Here is a 10,215-nt window from a genome sequence, read left to right on the forward strand (position 1 = left end):
CTTCATGCTTTATTCCTGCTGATCCGTTCCAGACCCTGAGCATTTGACAACACTGACAGGGAAAGACTGCTTCCATTGGCACGCGCTGCATGGATAACTGTTAACGCAGAATCACTGAGTTAAAAGGACTGATCAAAGGCCCAGGATCTGTTTTCACTCAGAGAATTGTCATAACCTGGAAAGAAATGCTTGAAAGGTGGTGGATTTCAGAAGTAGCTTACAAGTTGCAATTTCTACTAGAGAATTGCAAAATAAAGGCAGCACGCTGATCGGAGCGATTCAAAGACAAAAGTTCAAGAGGACCCAACATGTGTAATGTGAGCTTGGAAGAGGCAGTAATTGTAAGGATGGATGTGTTGAATATTGACTTGTCTGAACGTAAAGTCCAATTACAGTGGGAGGCAAAGCAACATGGGGTGATGCCTAAACATTAACCAGTGTTTAAATGGGACACTGGCTTGGCTGTTTCAGTCATTCCACAAAATGAGGTTGAATGGCGTTTCAGAGATATTAAACTGTAGCCTGCCGATATCCAACTAAGAACTTATACTAGAGAAAAGGTAACTTCTGTGGGAATGATGGTCTTAACAGTGAAATACAATAACCAACAAGCTTGTATGGGATAACAAGCAGGAGCTCCAGCATTATGGGGCTGTGATTGGCTGAAACAACTGCAACATCATTGGAGATCCACCCACCATTTGCATGCCACATCTCTTGCAATAGAGTCAACTGAAAGCAAATTCAGAAAGGTACTGGATGATGCCACAGCAGTGCTCAAGGGTGGCATGGAAAACTCCAACATATCAAGGGTAAAATAGTGTTAAATGAAAATGCCAGACCCAAGTTTTACAAGGCCCACCCAGTTCCTTATACCACCCGTGATAATGTAACCAGTGAGCTAGGTCACATGGAGGCTGAAGGAATTTTTCCCAAGTTTGAGTGGAGCCACTGGGGCAGAGTCAGTGGTTCCAGTAGTTAAGAATTATAGGTCTGACAGGATCTGTAGTGATTTTAAGGTCATCATCAACCCAGTACTGAAAGTAGATCAATACCCTCTGACCAAGATAGAGGATATCTTTGCAAACTTTTTTGGAGGAAAACACTTCGGCAAAGTGGACTTAGCTGAGGCCTAACTACAAATGGAGATGAAAGAAAAGACCAAAGTGTTTCTCAGTATAAACACTCACAAATAGCTTTATTGCTATAGTAGACTTATTTCTGGAGTAGCATCTGCACCTGCACTCTGGCAGAAAGTAATGAACCAGGTGCTGCAAGGCTGCCAGGCACTCAGTGTTACCTGGAAGACATCTTTGCTATTGCTAAGATTGACAAGGAGCATCTCCAAAATCGCAAGAAAGCATTAAAAAGATTAGAAGATTATGGGCTCAGAGCACAGTATAACAAGTATGAATTCTTTAAACCAATCACCACCTAATGCGGTCACAACATTGATGCACAAGAATTACACGAGTGTGCTGAGAAAATTCAGACAATGATAGATGCCCCAAGGTCAAGGGACATGTCCATTTTTGGATTTGTTAATTACAATAAAAGCTTCCTGCCCAAATTGGCTACTGCGCTTCACACCTTGAGCTCATTACTATGAACTGGGAATAAATGGCAATGGCCAAATTAGTTTGAGGTAACTTTCCAAAAGACAAAGGAAATGATGATGCCAGACACATGCCATAGCCTCTGTAATAGAATCAACTGAAAACGAATTATGAAAGGTCCTGGATGATGCCACAATTGTCTCCATGCTGTACACCATGAACCGTTGCCCAACAGAGGGCAAATAGGTGCTGGGGCCTACCTCTATGCATCTAGTTGGAAAACATACTGGACCATGGAAGGACCATGCTACTCAGAGGGATCATGAATGTGACAAAAGCAGTGGCATGACTACAACAGTTTTTGTAGGTAATATATCTGAGAAAACTGTTAGTCAGGTAGTTACTTGTGAAATGTGGCTTGGTTTTAAGCTGGAAGAGAGTTCAAGGAGATTCAGGAAAGTTGCAAGCATTTGGCTTTTCTGAGTATAAAGAATCAGAATCTACTCTGAGTGCATGAAGGTTATTGCATGAACTTCTAGGAGTGGACAAAATGCTGCTTGTAAAAGTAGATGGAAAGACCAACACCCAGCTGGATAAATGGAAGACCAAAAAGAAAAGCACCAATGGAGATACGAAAACAGAGGATTTTTCAGATGATATTGTGGATGAGGAAACAAAGAGAAGAGATCAGATCATAAAGGGAGTAATGAAAGGATTAATAAGAGAATACTCCAGTGAACTAAATAAATCTTCCTAAGATCAAGATGCACATTAAAGAAAAAGGAAAAGAAAGAGGGTGATGAGATATGTGCTCTAGAAATGGAAGAGGATAAACAAGACCTAATTTCTTGAGATATTAGCAAATTCAGAGATACTCACAAGAAATAGAAGAAAAAGGAAGGTGAGAAAATAGAAAGACAAGAAGTTGAAAAGGAGAGAAGAGAAAGAGAGAAAAAACATGATCTAGAAAGTGAAAGGTGTGTAAAAGAGAAGGAATGTGAGAAAGAAACAACGCTGGAATAAAAGTGTGAGAGGGATCCATACCATGAGTGAGACCATGATAGGGATCATGAGGGAACCAAGGATAAGGAAAGGGAGTGCGACTGAAAAAGAGATCAAGAGCAAGATAAAGAGGAACAAGCCAGGACTGGTTGAGAGGCAAGGATCAAAGTAGATCCAGAGGGAAAAGCTGAGAAAAGGAGAAGAAAGGTGTCCAGAGCTGTCAGAACCCTCCTGCAAAGTCAACTCCTACAACCACCAGGAAGGAGGCCCCAGAAACAGATTGTTTCACAGCCACAAGTCTCACCTGCCAAGCAGAGTGACCTTCCTTGTCAGGAAAGATGGTTTTCCACAAGAGTAAGAAATCCTCCACAGAGATTAAATCTTTAGACCTGAATGGCATCATTTAAAATTTACTGTGCTATGGATTTCTCCATAGTAGTAGTATTATATATATCATGCTATCTATCTATCTATATATATATATAAAAGTTTAGATGCATTCCATGTTGAGTGTCAGGAAGAGTGCTGTGTATTTAATATTAGAGAAATATTATAAGTATGTTGTATGATTAAGCCTTCCTTGTTTATTTAATTCATTGTAATTTTATGTATAAAGTACATGAATGGCATATGTTATCATGCTACTATGTAACTTATGCATGCCTTGCTTAATATAAAACCAAACGTACACGAGTTATCTCCCACCTCCCTTAGAACATAAGACTATAAGACATAGGAGCAGATTTATGCCATTCAGCCCATCGAGTATGCTCCGCCATTCCATCATGGCTGATCCCGGATACCACCCAACCCTATACATCTGCCTTCTCACCTTATCCTTTGATGGCCTGACTGATCAGGAAATGCTCAACTTCAGCCTTAAATATACCCACGGATTTGGCTTCCCCCACAGTCTGTGGCAGAGCATTCTACAGATTCACCGCTATCTGGCTAAAAAAATCCTCCTTACCTCTGTTCTAAAAGGTCACCCCTGAATTTTGAAGCTGTGCCCTCTAGTTCTAGATATCCCCACCATGTGAGACATCCTCTCCACATCCACCCTGTCTATTCCTTTCAACATCCAGTAGGTTTCAATGAAATCCCCCCGCCAGCCCACATTCTTCAAAATTCCCGTGAGTACAGGCCCAAATCTGCCAAACGCTCCTCATATGTTAACCCCTTCATTTCTGGATTCATCCTCATGAACCTCCTCTGGACTCTCTTTAATGACAACACGTCCTTTCTGAGATAAATGGCCTAAAACTATTGACAATATCCCAAGTGCGCCCTGACTAGTGTCTTACAAAGGCTCAGCATTATCTCCTTGGTTTTATATTCTATTCCCCTTGAAATAAATGCCAACATTGTATTTGCCTTCTTTACCACAGACTCAACATGTGCACAAGGACTCCAAAGTCCCACTGCACCTCTGATGTTTGAAACTTCACCCCATTTAGATAAAAGTCTGCACTATTATTCCTTCTACCAAAATGTATTATCACACATTTCCCAACACTGTATTCCATCTGCCACTTTTTTTGCCTATTTTTCCAATTTGTCTAAGTTCTACTGCAATCACATTGCTTCCTCAGCACTACTTTTCTTCTTATTATCCACAAACTTTGCCACAAAGCCATCAGTTCCATTATCTAAATCACTGACAAACAATGTGAAAAGTAGTGGTTCCAATACTGACCCCAGAGGAACACCACTAGTTACGAGCAGCCAAACAGAAAAGGCCCCCTTTATTCTCACTCGCTGCCTCCTGCCTGTCAGCCATTCCCTCTATCCATGCCAGTATATTTCCTGTCACACCATAGAATTTTATCTTGTTAAGCAGCCTCATGCATGGCACCTTATCAAATGTTTTCTGAAAATCGAAGTAAATGACCTCCATTTGTCCATCCTGTTTGTTACTTCCTCAAAGAAATTTTGTCAGGCAAGACTTCCCTTTACAGAAACTATGATGACTTTGACTTATTTTATCTTTAGTCTCCAAATACCCCGAAACCTCATCCTTAATAATAGATTCCACCACTTTCCTAACCACTGAAGTTAGACTAACTGATCTATAAATTCCTTTGTTTTGCTTCCTCCCTTCTTAAAGAGTGGAGTGTCAATTGCAATCTTCCAATCCTCCAGGACCATGCCAGAATCAAGTGATTCTTGAAAGATCATGACCAATGCATCTGTTATCTCTTCAGCAACCTCTCTCAGGACTCTGGATTGTAGTCCATCTGGTCCAGGTGACTTATCCACCTTAAAACCTTTGAGTTTGCCTCGCACATTTTCCTTTGTAATAGCAACAGCACTCACTCCTGCTCCTTGTTTTTCTTTCAATTAGCCTTTTCTTTTGGAATTACAAAATATAACATCCAATAAGTGCTGACCTCCAACATCTGGTGCTGGAGTTGGGATGATGGTAATTTGTGAGTGTTAAGAATAAGTGGTTAGAATATCTCCTGTTGGATGTAGTCATTGCCTGGCACGTATACAACATGAATGTTATTTGCGTTATGAGCAAGTGTTAAGTCTTATGCTGTTCTTGCTATACACAGAGATAATATGCTTAACAAATAAGGAGTTGCAATTGATTTTGAACCTTTTATGGTTAATACATCTAACTTTAGTACTGATATGACTCGGCCGGTGGCGTAGTGGCATCAACGTCGGACTTTGGGATGAAAGGTCCTGAGTTTGAAACCAGTTCCAGCTGGCTCCCCTGCACGCTTTCCATCCGTGCTATGTTACGAGCTGGTGATCTCTTTGGAAACTCACCCGGCAGAAGGCAATGGTAAACCACTGCTGTAACTTGCCTCGTACGCAGTTCCCCACTACATCAGAGATGCGTGGAGGGAAATCGTCCGCTAACCGGAGAAACTCTGGATGCAATGTACCTTTCCTTTCCTTAGTACTGATGGAGAATCATTGATCATTGTTGAAGCAGCTGAAGATGGTTGAGCTCATGGAATTGCCTTGTGAAGTCTTGGGGCTAGACTGACAACCACAATCATCTTCTTCTGTGCAAGGTATTGCTCCAGATGCAGAGAATGACAAAACAGAAACTAAGTTATTGGGAAAGACTTCTCCATTGGCAGTCCACTCAGTAGGCTGATGAACTACAGTGGTTGTTTTTGGACCGGAGTTCAAGAAGGGTTCAAAACTTGTATCTGTTTCATACTGCTGATCAGTTACAAGCACTTTATTTGCAAGGAAGCAGTATTTTTAGGGGCAAATGGAATGAAAAAGAATTAGAAGAACATCAAATGATTTGAACAGAGCAAAGGCACAGGAAACCCCAAACAAAATTGTCAAAAATGATAGTATATTATGAAGGTACACCTGCTCCCCATCACAACCACATGCATTCTAAGGAATATGCACATGTAACATTAAGAAATTTAAATTTCTGTGCAGTCCCATCAAACCATCAAATTCATCAAATCACAGTTCTGGTCACTGTTGGCAAACAGTGGGGGAGGGTGAGAAAAGAGATTGAGAGAGAATGAAAAGTAAGATTCTACACAATGAAGGATATTTGTGATACATGGCTTTATGGGAACCAGATCTAGTTGAAGGCATCAGGCTGGGAGAGGTCGAGCATTAATGATTCAAAGGGCAATGGCTGGAAATACACTTCTTATCCTTAACTGTTACTGTGCAGAGGTAAAAAGTGTTCTTAACATTTGAGCTGTCTTCCTTTTCCTCTGAGTAGAGAGTTTGCCTTTCTGGCATCTTCACAGATGAAAAAAAAAAATTCTGTTCTCATGAAAAAATAAATTATATGTTGACTTGATTCTGCCTGGAGCCTTGAATTTAGGAGGATTAATTTTAACCTGACCAATGGTAGGAAATACCACATGTCCCCATCATCGAAAGCTCATGGCAGGCTGGGCATGACAAGTCGTTGAGTCATTGAGAAACACAGCATGGAAACATGCCCTTCGGTTCAACTCATCTGTGCTGACCTAAAAGCCCAACTGAGCTAGTCCCATTTGCACACGTTTGACCCACATCCCTCTAAGCTTTTCCTAAACGTATACTCGCCCAAGTGGCTTATATATGTTGTTATTGTGCCTGCTTCAACCACTTCCTCTGGCAGCTTGTTCCATATATTCCCCACCCACTGTGTGAAAAAATTACCTCCAAGGTTGTTTGAAGTCCTTCACCTCTTAACTTAAACTTATGTCCTCTAGTCTTTGATTCCCTTGCTTTGGGAAAAAAAGACTGTTTGGATTCCCACTATCTATGCCCCTCATGGCTTTATACACCTCCATAATCTCCTATGCTCTCATAAATAAAGTCCTAGTCTAACCAACTTCTCCCTGTAATTCAGGCTCTTAGATTTCATCAACTTTCTCTAAATCTTCTCTCCATATATTTTCCCCTCTACCATCTGATTTCTGAATGGACATTGAACACAAGGACACTACTTATTTAAAGTAACAATTATATATATACCTACTGTAATTCAGTTTTTTTTCTCTATTGTTATGTATTGTAGTGTACTGCTGTTGCAAAGACAGCAACTTTCATGACATATGCCGGTGATATTCAACTTGGTTCTGATTCTGATCTTTCCTCTTTTTTTGTAATCACATATTGTGGACATCCAATTTGATATTTCTCATTGTAAATCACCGCTGAAAGGCAAATCTGCCCTCAATGATTTAGGCTATTTTTAGGTGCCTGGGATGCTTTCCAATATTAAGTACAGTGTTTAAATGTAAGGTTGTTGACTCATTCCGCTCTCCAACAGTTTCTTCCAATATCAGTCCCTGTGTCATATTTCACTTAAGCTTCTCAACAGCTTTAAGAGAAGGTGGAAAGGAATGAGAGTTCAGTACGTTTGATATTCACTGGCTTGCTATATGTGAGCAAAATACACTAGCTTCTATATTTAAGCAAAAGAAAGTTTATTTCCAACAACTTTATAGACATTACTCGTATGCAACAGACAAAGATGCAGTTTGGAATACTCTTTCCTGGAGGGCCGTAGATGTGTTCATTCAAAACAGAGGACAATAAATTTCTGGGCATTAAGAATCAAGGAATATTTGGATCATGCAGGATATCTGTAGTCACCAGTCTGTCCATCTCTTCCTAGAGGGCAGAGTTGAAGCTGGATCAGGAGGCAACACAGCTTGATGAGTGTAAGAGAGCGATTATTCACATTTACTTCAAACTTAGCAGTGGGGGAGAATATCCACAGTTAGGGAGAAACATCATTTTTCTACATTAAATTGAATAAAGCAGCTTCTGTTTTAATATTGATATCATGAGAGTCTATTCACAGTAGGCGAGGCGTCTGGCATGTGGACATTAGAAAGCAATTTAATTTCTTTTGAATGTTCATCTAGTAGTGTTTTGTTCCTATATCAGACGCTCAGCTTATTACCACTTGTTCTGAACCTCAGTTTAGACTGAAGTTAGATTTCAACAGCTCTCATTCTCTCCTTGGCATTGCTTCCAGTCTTGATCTCATAGAATCAATAAATAATATAACAAAGGAACAGGTCCTTTGGCCCAACTCAACCAAGGTGCCCATCTAAACTAATCCCTTTTGGCTATGTTTGACCATATCCCTCAAAACCTTTCCTATTCAAGATCTGTTATGATATGTCAAAATTTCTGGCTTTTAGTTCATCTCTAGTCAATGTTTTCCATCTCATGAGCACTATCTATTCAACATGACCTGAGCAGTATTGGTTCATATGTCATAAACCTGTCCTAAACCTGTGGTAGAAATGTTTGCAGTGAATTGACTCAATGAAACACCAAGATCTGACAAAAGTTCTATTCATCTGCCCAGAGCTGGCTGTTCTGTGATACCAACCATTTTATCCTCTGCTCTGTATTTATTAATCCTCGACAAGGGCCCAGTATTTCACATTTAACAGTCCTAAAGTGGGTTGAATGTTATTCTAGTTTCAATCCAAAAACTACAAGTTCTTTTTTTTGAAGCAACAGGAAAAGTAGTAGAGAGGTCTTCCATTTTTATAATGTCTTTTTGTAACTTGGTGAACTTCAGATCCAGTGAAGTATTTTTGAATTGTGGCCATTATTTATATGTGGCAAAAGCACAGCCCATTGAATACACTGAGGCAAATGAGATGAATGAAAAGATCATTTTCAGGAACTGGTGTCGTAATGGAAAAGTGTAATGATGGTTTATATTGATCTTACAACTTAGATGTGGGAGCAGGGCTTTATTAGCCACTGTCCTGAACTGAGCCTTCTTGTTTATTCCATGAGGCTCATGAGATATGCTCATTCATTCTACAAGGCTTATGATATAATAATTACTGCTTTTAACACTGCAGGAATCAGCAGAAATTTCCACAGTTTTCAGCTTGTCATACCCTTGTATTCATTTAAAACAAACCCCTTCAAACATCTGTACCACAAATTCAAAAACAGGAAAAACATGCTCCTCAGATCCTCTCTAAACCTCTTATCCCTTATCCGAAACCTAAGCCTATTAGTCTTAGATACTTTATTCCTTTTCTTTAAAATGCTTCCCCAACTTCAACCAGGACTTTGGGTCTGCCACTAGTTTAAGTAAACTAAGTTACTCAGGATATTAGACTCCTCAGTGATACACACAGCCCATGAGAAGCTTAGTGGTTGCCACTGCGTGCATTAACTATTGAAATGAGCAAGCAGCACAGTCCTGGCATCCTAATGCATTCAGTCTTTGGACATCAGTTTACAGCACATCTCAATCCTTCTGGGAGCTTTTTCAATAACATCCAATTTAACCTCCAATATCCATCAATCCTCTAAATCCTTCTGCCTAGTCCTATCCCCACCATATCATATTTCCAGATTTCCTTATGACGTAGGAGATACTTCAGCTCATCAGCTCTATGCCAGTTCACAGAACAACCCCAATTCCCCATTGATTTTCCCTGTAACCTATTCTCCCCACATTCCCATCAACACCCTCTCTATCTCCCTAGATTTGGCCGTTCGCACAAGGCACCAGTTAACCTCCCAACTCACACATCTTTGGCATGTGGGAGGAAACTGGAGCACCCAAAGGAAAACCATTTGGCCACAGGGAAACATGCAGGACCACATAGATAGCACTGGAGATGACAATTGAACCCATGTTACCAGATTCATGAAGCAACATCTTCACTGGCGCATCATCGCCCACCTTCAATCTTTCTTTCTCTCAGCTGTTACATTTAATTCCACTGCTGCCAGGTTATCAGTTCAGTCTATTTGACACCTACAATGAGTCAGTGGCATACCAGCAGAAACGCCGTTACTATACAACAGTATTACTAATCCATGTGTGATGTTTTTCTCTGTTTTACAAACTACTGCGATAAGGGAAAAATAGAGGAAACTATTATCATTAGTCTGTTTTTCATTTACTTGTCAAAGTGAAGGATGTGAGTACCAGGCAACAGAATGTTTAGCATGAAGTCGAGAAAATCAGCTTGTGATCATTTTTTTCTCCTTTTGATCTTTTTGAGCAGTTCTTGTTTTCAGACTGCAATATCAAAAATGCATGAGATAGAGTAAAGGAAGTGAGCAAACTTTGACTGGTGTGTGCTAATTTCAGAGAGATTCAAGCCAGTTCAGCACAGTGCAGTTTCCACCCTTCTGGTCTGACAGATGTTTTAACACCCTGGAGAACTAGATG

General features: G+C 40.2%; 1 pseudogene; it reads left to right on the forward strand.

Annotated features, from left to right (window-relative positions):
• The first annotated feature begins 308 nt into the window (after window positions 1-308).
• On the forward strand, window positions 309-9,865 carry LOC140212395 (RNA-binding protein 25-like; annotated as a pseudogene).
• The last annotated feature ends 350 nt before the right edge of the window (window positions 9,866-10,215 follow it).

The sequence above is a fragment of the Mobula birostris genome, chromosome 19 (genome assembly GCF_030028105.1).
Source record: "Mobula birostris isolate sMobBir1 chromosome 19, sMobBir1.hap1, whole genome shotgun sequence".
Classification (NCBI taxonomy): domain Eukaryota; kingdom Metazoa; phylum Chordata; class Chondrichthyes; order Myliobatiformes; family Myliobatidae; genus Mobula; species Mobula birostris.